Source organism: Halichoeres trimaculatus, unplaced genomic scaffold (genome assembly GCF_033239565.1).
Source record: "Halichoeres trimaculatus isolate MK-OKI-2021-1 unplaced genomic scaffold, fHalTri1.1 fHalTri1_scaffold_12, whole genome shotgun sequence".
Classification (NCBI taxonomy): domain Eukaryota; kingdom Metazoa; phylum Chordata; class Actinopteri; order Labriformes; family Labridae; genus Halichoeres; species Halichoeres trimaculatus.
In genome coordinates this window covers 25719441-25732676 of record NW_027437190.1, presented here as the reverse complement: position 1 = coordinate 25732676, position 13236 = coordinate 25719441, and positions in this window count along the sequence as shown.

Below are 13236 nucleotides of genomic sequence, written 5' to 3'. Positions count from 1 at the left end.
CAACCTGCTGACGAGTTAGACGATCTGCACAGATGGTGGTATAGCGTGCAAGCCACACGGGACAATTAGTATGTGAATTGATGATGATGCGGGCTCAGCACTAATTGGAGGCTGGTAAATGAATGTGATTTCTCCGCCTGTCTCAGTGGGCAGGAACATCAGGTAGCACTGTTATAAGTTTATTTCCATAACCAGCCCTGGCAGCACGTAATGGCTCGATGATATGCGACGTGCAGCCAGTCTGCAACCAGGGCCACCAGCGCTAATCACACACGCAGATTGCATTAACGTAGCGTTAGGATCTTGTTTTGGAATAATTGAGGTGCATCAGCGTCTCAATTTGCTGGCTGTGAAGCTTAAGATTTAGTAGGACGATCTGAAGAGATGGTTTACTCTGAAGAGACCTTCATGTTTTGCATTTCTCCAGCAAGCTTATTTCAATCCCCTGCTCCCCATACAAACTCTCAGCTGTGGTTTGGATAAACACTCGTTCACACTCCAGATAGAAAAAGGTTAGCAGGTTAGAGACAATTTGAGGTGAAGCACATACACATAGAAATTATTTTCATCCTTTTGTCAATCACAGTTTTTGATCTTCATTGTGAAGATTTGTGCTCTCACTGTGCACAATGAAGATCGTTTGCACATGTTGATGTTTATCTCCCATAATGAAACAAATGTCAAAGCCAGAAATTACTTGAATCAGAAACTCCTGCAGAGCAGACATGGCTGCTGCAAAAATTGTCATTTCAGTGTAATTTTTATACCCCTGCCCTGCTCTGGATGTATTTACTCCCACTGCGCTCAGATTGCTGTTGGATCTTCTGATGGAGACAAAGTCAGCGTCAGATTAGATCACACATCCGCAGTCTGAAAGGCTGTGGCACACTGGCTCACACGATACACCTCACAGCAGTAAAGTCCTGGCTGGAGTGGAGTCTGTGGAGTGTTTCCGTGCTTTGTTTTTTCCTTTACCCCACCTCCAGTCATGAATGCTAGGTGTTGGGAATAAGCTTGACTCAGAAGTGAAGTTGGTCCTTGAGCAGTGCACTGTGGTGGGCCTTGCTATCAAAAAGTGGGATTGGTAAAGGGATCATGCAAAGGCCAAAATTTAGCAGAGAGAATATATTTTTAAAAAGACTTGGATAAGTTAAAATTTAAGCTTTGGTTGCATTTTACCTTCTTTAAATTAACCCAAATGCTTTTCAAGGGTTATGAAACAGTTTGAAATGTTGTGGCCTCATGGTCCACAAATGAAACTAAAGCCAGTAAATATGATTCTTATATGCTGTAGCTATTTTAAATGTCTTTTATTGCAGCCATCATGTAGGTGGTAGACTCAATGATTTATAACTTGCTGCTTAAGGGACCTTTGTTTATATTCTCCACAAAAGTATCATTGTGACTGGTGCATTTGCAGGTAAAAGAGATATAAAACAATCACATACAGGTCAGGATCACAGACTGAACATAACACTGATGTGTTCTTAGCGGCGTCCCTAACTGGTTTTTAAAGTAGTGGGATTGGAGTTGCCATTTTTGAAACAACATTAGCAAAAGTAAGCTAGTTTATCTTTAGTAGATTATTTCTCTGTTATAATGTTTTTTTTTCTTTAATAAATTTTACACAGTTGGAAAACCTGTTTATTTCCCTTTCAAATGGTTCCACATTTGTAAGTAACATGCGTTTTTTTGGATGAGCAGCAGAGCAGTGTATGTGGGTTGTGCTCATGAAAAATCTCCCAAATCTTCTCATTGGCAATGACAAACAGCTTGTGAAGGTACTAATAGTCATATCCCATGACTCATGCTGACCAATTAATGCTTTTGGCACTTTGTTGCATTTATTCTGAAAAGCAACAACAAAAACAAAAACATATTTGGTTATTAAAGATAAAATAACTGCCGGTCTTTCATAAATTAACCAAATAATTACAAGAACATAAAGTACCAGCCCAGGTTAAAAATAGTAGAATAACATTTTTAACCTGGGGCTTCTCTTATATCCGCAGACACATGTTCAATTAAAGTCATCACTTGTGTATTAGCTGATCATCTACTCAACCCCTGATGGTGCTAAATGCTGGCAGTTGAGCCTTTGGGAGGCCTGGTCATAGGACCCTTTCTCTTGATGGAGCATGCAGGCTCTGTTTTTTAGAGCTCACAGTCCCCTCCAGGAAACCAGCAGCACGAAGCAGTAAATCAATAGCTACGCAGTGTGGGCAAATGACAACCCGTTTAGTTTGGCGGCCTACTTCGTTTCACAACATGTGGCCTGGCCTTCTAAACTGAAGGCAGGGTCTCAGGGAGAAAATATTTCCCTGCACTAAATCAGATTTGGCAGCAGGTGGTCCGTGGAGTGGTGAGTGAGCTGCCTCTACACCTGCCAAGGACTGCAGCGCCAGAAGAAAACACTCTATTTTTCTCCACCCAGGTGACTCTGCGGCACCTCCCACTGCTTCAATGCATCAGGGGTTGGTTGTGATGTGTCCTCCTTTGGAAGCCAAACAACACCAGGTGAAGAGACGAAGATGGAGGCTAGCCTTTTGGCCAAATATGAAGCTTTTATATTGATTTAGATGTTGGCTAAAGAAAGGATTAAAGTTTAATGATTGTTTAATGATCATGGACACTCAAGAGTTACAATAACAAATGTAAGGAATCCTTTGATGGATTGAAATACAAGCAACATTGTCAATGATAAGTGAGGTATAGCGTATAATGAATAGGTGGCTTTGCAAATCAGAATCCTTGATAGTATACCATAGACATTAACAAGTTGATGCATAATATTGGTTCAAAGATATTTTTGTTATTTTTTTTTTTTTTTTTTAAGTGCATATTACTAAAAAAAGGGGAGAAAAAAAATCTGAGATACAATGGTGGCTTGTGTGCAACCACACTCTTAACATTTTGATTCACACACTGAATTCAAATCAAACTAAATAACTTCCATTAAAGGTAACATTAGAAAAGGTGAATGTAGCATCCATCAAAAAGACAATCAGAGCTGAAATGATGGATAAAAATGAGCTAATTTAGTTATTCTACCTGTGCCGCTTTTTGAAATTATTAAATCTCAAAGAGCAAGGCTGATTGAATTTGATATATTTTCTTGGCCTTCCATTAAGGGCTGCTTTTTGAAATAATACATTTCTGACCCCGATCCTTGTCAGGAATAATCAAGTGTGCCACGTGAAGCGTTGATGCAATCTGGATTCAAAGGCAGGATGAAAGACTGATATGTGCACAGAAATCCAACTCTGTGGCTTTCATGAGGCTGCTGTAATCTCCCTCTGGGCTCAAACCTGTAGCAGCATTGACAGAAGGAAAATTAATTCTCATCATGTTCTTAAATCCACAACAATTTGTCCTAAGCAGCAAAGTCACTCTGTGGAAAGAAAAAAAAAAGATATAAAGCTAAATGTTAGATGAATTATGCATGTGAGGTGCAAAACTCGATTATACCGTTATTTATCTGATTGACTGGGGCTATGGCAGCGCGGTTCAATTTCCGCTCTTTCGCTCACACTTCATAGCCTCTTACTTTCCGACGATCTCTTATCTTAACATTTAAAAAAAAAAAAAAAGGTACAGTGTCTGTTTTTTACTCTCACTCTTCTTCCTCTGGGCAGGCAGCTCCTACACCTGTGTTTCTTTAAAAGGCAGTTATTAACCATAAAGATCCTTTTAAGTATTTTTGTTTCACCCAAACACTCTGGGTGTGTACATTTTGTTTATGTGGAGACGGCAAGGGATGTTTTTTCCAGACCTGGGCAGAATAAAAGATCAGTGTGTCTCTCTGTGTAAGAAGTAAAATCTAGTAAAATAAGAAAACACGATTACAATAAGCATATTATTTTTAAAGCATTTCAATTGTGCAAGGTTTTCTTACAGTCAACAAAAGACCAAAACCAACAACAAAATAAATCTTAGCCACAAAAGAACCCTGTGTATTGAAAGCAATGGACCTGAATTGTTGTCTAAAACCCACTCTTCAAAACACCAGTATGCACACTGTTACATTTGATAAATCTTTTGTTATGATAAACGCTGAAACTTCAGTTTACTTTGAGTCCATTATTAAGAATCACGACCACAAAAAGTCAATTACTCACATTATGTACCAAAAAAGGAGCACTGTTCTTTTCATTTGAGCAAAACTTTGATGCAAAGCCCAGCTGTGGTGGTTACTGGTGTTTTTGATGGGGCTCTATGTTTATAGTGGGAACAAATTGAGTTACAGATGAGAGCAACCGGCAGTAACCACATTGAGTAATGGAGAGACTTCAGTGTTAGTTGGTCTTTTAAAACAACTTTTTGACTACAAGAAAATATAGAACATTTCGAGCTTCCTAACAGTTTGATCATCTTAATTTAAATTACAGCAAGGGTGGGAATAACTGGGTTAATTATGTCTCAATGTGTCACAAAAATGTTTCATGTCCCAAATGTACACCACGCCAGGTTATATCACAGCATGCCAAACATACCATACCTCAACCCAGATTTATGTATACACCACTTTCAAAACAACCACAGCCAAAAGAAAGTGCTGTACCTAAATAGACTTAACAATGCAGGCATGAAATAAATAAAACTATGGTGTAATACCAGAGCACACTAACCCATATCACACTGTACCTAAGCATACCATGCAATGCCATGCCATGCTATACCATTCAAAACCATACCAGATCATAGTCTACTGGACATTATTAGGCCATGCAATGCTGTTTCATGCCAGCCCAGGCCTTTTGTCTGTGTATGAGTGGTGAAGTAGCCTAAGATCAATACTAGAGTATACTAGATCTACTGGCTGTCCCGAGATCCAGACTGAAGAACATTTGTGACAGGACTTTTCCTGTTAGGAATCCCACACAGTGATTTATTCAAACGGCAACCTCCTGTCTATAAATATTAGGCAATATGGTCGTGCCAAAATCTGCAGTGTTTAGAGCGTCCAACTGAGGCTGGCTCCAGAAGTACATGACATCACATACACACCAAAAAAGGCCATTATCACAGAAGAAATAAACATGTGTACAGCCTGGTACAAGAAAAAGGTTTCTTGTTTGATTTGTTGAATTCTCCAACAGCACACACTGTAAATTTTCTAATGCAGAAGTTAAGAAAATAATAAAGATAATAAGAACTTGAGTTCACCCAATCAGAGGCACATGTCAGCTAGTTGACAGGCAGGCGCCCCATAGATGTTGGTGCCAGCCCCAGTTCCAGTATGGCCTCTGTCAACAATTTGCTTCAAAACTCTGTTTTGGAAACAGACTGGTGACGTCACAGAGACTATATCCATTTATTTTACAGTCCATGGGTTTGTTTTACAACTTAACTTACTTTGACAGAAAAGCTTTTATTCTGTAGTTTAATTGGTTTTAGCTTTATTGGTTTTAATTAGTAAAGTATTATTATATCACACCAAAAATATCAAATTTACCTTGCTTGGCCTCTCAAATCTGAGGACTGGTTTATTTGATGACTGAACAAACAAGACCGAACAAGCTCTTCCAAACTAAGTCAGAAAAGACTATTTGTTGTGATTTTTGCACACAACCATGCTGAAAATCAAAAATGCTTTCATTCACATGCTAAGAAGACTTCTCGAGTCTTGCAGGGAATGATAGGCTGACATCTCATAAAGTTAAACCCAACATACAGGTCAAAAGGACAACAGAGCCTCATATGACTTTGACTCTGACATTGCACCGTACACAACAGCCAGTACAGTTATTAATAATTTGATATTTCTGTATGTGAGGATCTCAAGTAGGCCCGTCCTCCTACTGTGGCGTCCTCCACTGACACTAAGGGGACTTTCCACACTTATTTGAGTGTGGAAGCATTGTCAAATTGCTTTTAAGAGCCTATGGATGCCTGAACTATTGCTCTCCAGCCTTCGCCAGATTATTCAATCTCACAGTCCTATTGCCGGCTCAAGATAAGATGGAGAATCCATGCAGGGGAGGCTTATCTGAACTTAGCACACACTCTCAGGAGTATGGGATTTCACTACAAATTCCTTCAGCGCATTTCAGGTATGACCCAATTAATGTGACAATTTGCTGCCTTCCCCTTTCACCTTCCTGCCACATCAATAAGTGAGAAGGGTTTGGATTCAGGAAGTGGACCAACTTTTCATTTCAATCAGTCTGTTAAATTTGAAATATTTTTCTCTGCATATTTCAGCCAGAATATACTCAAGGCAATGATTGTGCAGAGGTGTGAACTTTGCTGCATACGCACAGGTCTAGAGACTAATAGAAAACATACACAGTATATGTGGGGATCAAACAGATTTTCACCCCTGAGTTATATGTGACACCCTGCTAATCTAGATAGATGCCAAAGATCCTCAGGGGCACAGTTCAAATCAGGTTTTCTTGCTCTGGCTCCTGAGTTTGGTTGATTTAAAGTAATCCCAGACTTTGTGAGTGTGTAATTTGGATGAAGTGGAAACAACCTCATTTCCTTTTGCAACAAATTATGAAGACCTGAGAGAGTTGTTTCTTCTTGAAATTGCTCATCAAATACTGTGGTGGTCAGATGAGCAATAACTAACGCACCTTGACTCTGTTTAGGATGGGTTTTGCCTGTTAATTTAGTTTTTTTATTCAGTCTAATGCCGCTGAATAGACCAACTACCCTCAGACCCTGGACTGTGCACATTCATGGTGGCATGTAAACTCATGAAAGGCATAAAAATATACACTCACTGGCCACTTTATAAGGCACACCTGTACAACTGCTCATTAATGCAAATTTCTAATCAGCCAATCACATGGCAGCAGCTCGATGCAATTAGGCATGTAGACATGGTCAAGACGATCTGCTGCAGCTCAAACCAGTCATCAGAATGAGTAAGAAAGGTGATTTAAGAGACTTCGAATGTGGCATGGTTGTTGCTGAGTATTGTTGCTGACCATGTCCATCCCTGTATCAGCATAGTGTACCAATCTTCTGATGGCTACTTTCAGCAGGATAACGCTCCATGTCATAAAGCTGGAATCAACTCAGACTGGTTTCTTGAACATGGCAATGAGTTCCCTGTACTCAAATGGCCTACACAGTCTCCAGATCTCAATCCAATAGAGCACCTTTGGGATGTGGTGGAATCTGCAGCCAACAAATCTGCAGCAACTGCATGATGTTATCATGTCAATATAGACCAAACTCTCTGAGGAATGTTTCCAGTACCATGTTGAATCTATGCCACGAAGGATTAATGCAGTTATGAAGGCAAAAAGGGGTCCAGCCCAGTACTAGCAAGGTGTACCTAATAAAGTGGCCAGTGAGTGTATATCCCTCCTTTTCCCCCATCTAACTGCAACAGACAAACAAAACACGTCACTTAATAAAACAAAAAGGACCTTTAAAACCTAATATTTACCAACCCGTGTATGAGCAGAGTCAGCCGTGTGGTAACTGTGTCCGAGTACATAGCTGAAAGAAGTACAACCGCCAGGAAGAGGCACCTCTTCAACTGTATGAAAACAAAATCCACCTTCCCAGTTTGTGTGTGGAGGTGTTGGTGTGTTTAAACCTGTGAAACAATCAGGAAATAACGTCTTGTTTTTCGATTTTGCTCCTTTGTTGATATTACCAGTGCTCACAAACCCACAGTTGCTGCTCTGTTTCTACTTTTCATTTTCTCACAGCAGCTTTTGGTTGAAATTTTGAGTTTTTAGTAGTTTGTAGTTTTTTTGATAGTGCCAAGCACAGCAACAACAGCTATCGAACAGTTCCAAAGACAGGGGGAATTTTGACTCTAGGCTTTACTGTGGTGGATTTTGAAGTCTCATCTCTCATCTGCTTAAGTAAAAAGGCAGGTTTATTCAGGCATAGCTGTGGACATCATTAATGGTAGTCGGACAACTGTTAAACATAGTATAACAAGATAATACTGCTCCGCTTACTGCACACGGTTAGATTTACTGTACATCCACTTGCTCAGAAGATCGCGGTCAATTGTTTTCTCTAATTATGGATTTTTCCCCTCCTCAGAGACATGTTAAACAAAGTGGTACTAAAGACTTGGCTGGGCCATCTTGGATGTTTTCTGCACAGTGTGATCATTATTGACATTCGTGCTAATCTGGGGGCAAATGCCTGCACAGCTGTCTAGGAAAAAAAAAGGCGGGGGGGATTACTGGCACCAAAAGAGTCCCAGAGCTAAGGCAAAAACGCCATGACTGATGGTCAGAGCCTGAACCAGACCCAACACTCTCTAATTAGCTAAAATACATACTCTTTGGGTCCAAAATTGAATCACTGACAGCAACTGTGTCCTGGTGACACGATGCACTTGGCTGAAATGCACCATGGCAAAGTCGTAACCAAAGGAGTTGGATGGCAAAGAGTAGATTTGGTTTACAGTGCAGCCTGCAAGCTGCTCACCTTAATTAAAGCACTGATAATGAGATGGAGGCCACTCACCTTCAGTTGTGTGTTTTAATGCCTTACGAGCCAGTTAAGATCCAGGGCCATGAAGTCTGGAGCAAATCCCATTGTGAACTGGGCCAAGACCAGAAAACAGAAACAGGTTGCACCTTCACAAAAATTAAGTAAAACACTATTTCTTGGCTTTTTCTTCACGTCTTTGGGGCATTTTTTTTTTTTTTATTTTAAATACCAAAAGTGAAATCATCCAACTGGAAACTAAACTGGATATCTGATTCCATTTTTAGATGCTGTCTTGGAGTGACTTTGTAATTTCTTCTAGTGTGTGTGTATACACCAGGAGTTCTACATTTCTACAGTTTCATTTAGCAGATGCTTTTGAGGTGAAAGAAGTTTTTTTTCTCCATATGGCTAATGTAGCCATAAATAACAATTATTGATAATTGCAACAATATAGTTAAACCTTCAGCAACATTCAATAATCAGTGCCAAATATTAACTAAGAGCTGTGTCTTAGACCTTCTGACTCATTTTACTCCTGAGGACAAAAAGGCAAAGGGTCAGCTTAAGTGCCTAAGTGTTCCCTGAACAGACGTTTCTTAAAAGTAGACAGGGACTCTGCATATCATACCGAGTTAGGTAATTCATTCCACCAATTGGTCACAGCAGAAGAGAAGAGTTTAGCTAGAGATTTAGAGTCGCGCTGGGCCAGGAGCACCAGGCGTCTTTCACAAGCGCAGTGTGTGTATTTGCACCAATGGATGGAAGTTAGCCTGGATGCACCTTGTATCTAGACTAACAATCAATGCCAAGCTGAGGAGAAGTGCACAAAAGAATTAGACAGCCAAAGGAAATGAACCAAATTCAATTTCAGCCGGGCTGCTCAAGCTGTCTGCCACATAAAGCCAAGACTTATTATGAGATGGGCACCAATGTCATTATTATTCAGACCTGATGAGGCGCCCTCTATTTAATGGAACCTTTCAATTTAGTTCACCTAACAACAATCCCTGCATTATGAAGCTGCTTTGCCTCAGTATTCTGATCGCCCGCTCTTTGAAATGAGCGGCGGTTGCATAAATTGAGAATTCAGTGATCTTGTGGGCTGCGTGCAGATGGTGGTTATTGATTTATTTAGATAAGAAATATTGCTTATTTCAAAGGGCCCTATGTGTCACTTGTATGCTAAGGAGCCTGAATAAGTAAAGTGATGAGTCACTTGGCTGCCATAGATTCAGGAAATTGGTTTGTCGTAGTGTAACAAAAGGCTTGTCTGCAGCTCATAATTGCTTTAGACCTGCAACTTTCACTACACACTCACACTCTCACTCGCAGAGGAAGTGTGTGGCGGAGGCTTAAGGCCTGAACAAGGATGTTTGGCGAGTTGAAAGCCAATGTACTTCAGAGCTTTTCTGATAAAGTGATGAGAGGATGTGGGGGGTGATTTGATGGAACGAGAGTCTTTTCTTGCTGCGGTCTGATAAGATTTCAAACACCTCGTCAACAAAGCCTCACATGAACACCTCCTCTTCCTAAAACCAGTGATTTTAATCAGGTAGCATCCAATTAGAAACATGCACTGAGTTAACATCTGGGGAACAGCTGCTAAATATAGTGTGTAGGAGGTTGCTTCTTATCGTGAATCATTTACTCTCTACATGTATGCTGACAATAAAGACAACGACGCCAGCCCAATCAGACGGCAGAATTATAGCCGATTCCCTGTTGTGCAATCATTTCCGTCCCGGTCATGTAGAGGTTTCATCAAGTTCTGAGGAAGTCAATCAGCTCAGTAAGTCAGTAACATATACCTGGTAGTTCCTGTGAAAAGTTTCCTTTCAGGCAGCAGACTCAGTCCAAATACATCATTCTTTCTTTCTGTTCTGCTTCGTAGCATTTCAATTCTCCAGCACAATCCTGCAGCCGGCTCTCGTTCTACGAACACCAACATTCCTCTATGTAATTTCAGTTGTCATTACGTTTCTTGTTGGCTCAGGAGTATTTAACACTCCAGATCCAGTTTAAAAAGTTGCTAAAACAATTGCTGAAGGAGAGTAGACAGTAATACGCTCATTTTGGTATCTTTTAAAAAGGGACCTTTGGTGAGCCTTTTTAATGTAATGTGGTTGCCTTCTGAAACTACATTTTGACATGGTTGTAAGACATTGAAAAGCATGTGTCCACTCTTATAGTCAGCCAAAAACCCAATTGTTTTTTAATTATTCAGGCAAATGTTTGGTGCAGGAGACTGAAAAATATGTCGGGAGGTAGAGTCAAGAAGTGGTAAGACTCTCAAAAGAAAAAAAAATAATTATCATTTTTGTCATCCGACTCCACTCAGATTCTCCCAGAATCCCTCAGAGTCTCTACTGTGCAGACTCTGGCTGCACAACTGCCACAATGGCTGCACCTCTGACAGAGGTATTTTGGCTTCAAAACATTACAATGGTAAATGGTGGAAACACGCTATCCACTCTATATACAGTCTATGAATCCAACTACTAAGTGGCTATAGCATTGGTCACAAACACAGATGTTGTAATACATGCGTGTAGTGTCTGTGACATCACAAATTTGTATCCAAAATGAAGTTTTAATGAAGCATATCAGCAGAAGATGCCATTCTGAAAAAACTGTAAAATTGTGAAAAAAAAAAAATAAAAAAAAAAAAACTGTAAAAAGCTTGACTCAACCTTACTACAGTTAGGACCCTATGGCTATTGTTTTCAAACCATCTAAAGAAAACTTACCAGGTGTTCAGACATCACTGATAGTTAGCAACCTTGAAAACAAAAGCTGTAATGTCTGCACCATAGCCTTGTACTTAATCTGATTTGAATATTTTCAATAAATGGTTATCAGTTCAATCTCCAGTTTGTGTAGCACTTCGGAGGTTTCAGCAGAAAGTACGCGGCTCACGCTGTGATACACTCCAAAATACACGCAGTAAAACTCAATCAGTCTTTATTTGTATAGCGCTAAATCATAACAAACGTTATCTCAAGACACTCAAGACACAAAAATATTCACAGGTCTAGGCTCGTAAATGTTAGTAAAATTTTATTACCAGAAACCCAACATCAAGACAAGCTAGGGAGTCTTATCTTATTTCAATCCACCATAAGCACAGGACTTTGCAACATTTAGCAAGTTACAATGGCAACTATACATTTTGAGGCATTGTCATCAGATCTACCTGTGACCAAAGATGTCACAGTGAAATGTTAATTCTTAAATTACAAGGTTGTTGAATTTAGAACGTAAAGATAATCTGGATTTGTAGAATAGACTTCATAGGCCTCAGATTTCTGGTATCATTCTAAACAGTCAACATAAGCCCTTTCCCCCTCCCACGAAATGTATGCAGTAGAGATTGTAGCTCAACAGTCCTTGTGAAGATACAACAAGTCTTTAACACTTAATTATTTTATTTTAAACTAATACTGCCTGCTACTACGATTATGTAAGAGTACCATTTCTGAAGACGCCTGTGCATTCCCTTCTTCTCTTCCTACAATAACTAGTACTGAGCAGAAAGTCAGGACTTAATTAAGTGTCCAAGCCCTTGGCTATTCGGGGTAAAGTGTCAAACCCCTTTATTCACTTATGCATGTTTGATGCTTAATGCACCATGTCACGCCAAGAACTTCCGAAAAGAAACCCTGCCGGAGGAACTTCCAGGAAGGACAAGACAGTTTAACTGAGCTCCATGCCAGTCTGCAGACCGGTCATGACAAGTCCACCACCCCACACTGCAACAATCAGACAGGCAAATTGGAAGTCACAGCTCCTAGTTCATCATCTGAGGGGGTGAGAGGTCGGGACTCAGCCTTAGAAGGCTTCTGTTTACGGAAAGGAAAGAGGCCAATACTGTCTGCAAAAGACTCTGGTCTAATTGCTTTGCAGCTTATTCTTCTTCCTGATGATCTTTCTTTAAATGTATTATACTAGAGAAGTATATAAATTTTATTTTTAGTAGTGATCAATCAATATAAGTTTTTCTACAGCCGATGCTGATGTCATTTTTTTTTTTTTTTTGATTTATTTTTATTTTTTATTTATATTTTCTTTTTTGCATTTTATACTTTATACCAACAGATGAGATTTCATGTCCCCTTGGTCACAGGGAACTTTGACCCTTAAAAATTATTTTACGTGATCTTTCTGTTTATTCAAAAATCAAGGTTTGATGACTGGTATGTCAGAAAATCTGGATTTAGTGCACACAAACAGTCTGATACGTGAGGGTAAAAAAGAAAGCTGAGTAATATTTTGAACAACTTAGAAACGCATTTCATTTAAGCTCCATGATGTTTTATAAAAATATAAAAATACATAAATATAAAAGGATACAGAGAATACATTGAGGAAAGAACATCAATGGATGTCAGCCAAAGCACCCAGTCTGGAGGCAGACTCGTTTTTCATTAAGATTAACTGTGTAGCGGGGGCGGCCTATCTTTCTATGCCTCCAGCTGACACTTGTCCCCCTCCTACAGCAGCGCTGCGTGTGTGTGTGTGTGTGTGTGTGTGTGTGTGTGTGTGTGTGTGTGTGTGTGTGTGTGTGTGTGTGTGTGTTTGTGACTGGGTGCACGTGCACATCCTCGTGTGTCTTGTATGTGTGTTTGTGTGTGTGTATGTGTGTTTGTGTGTGTGTGTGTGTGTGTAGGTGTGTGTGTGTGTGTGTGTGGGTGTTTGTGTGTGTGTGTGTGTGTGTTCAAATGCTATCAAACAATGAGAGTCTTATCAGACATTGCCAAAGGCATACGGAGGAATCAGCGGGGAATATGGACCCAAAATCAGCATGTACCCGAGGGAACA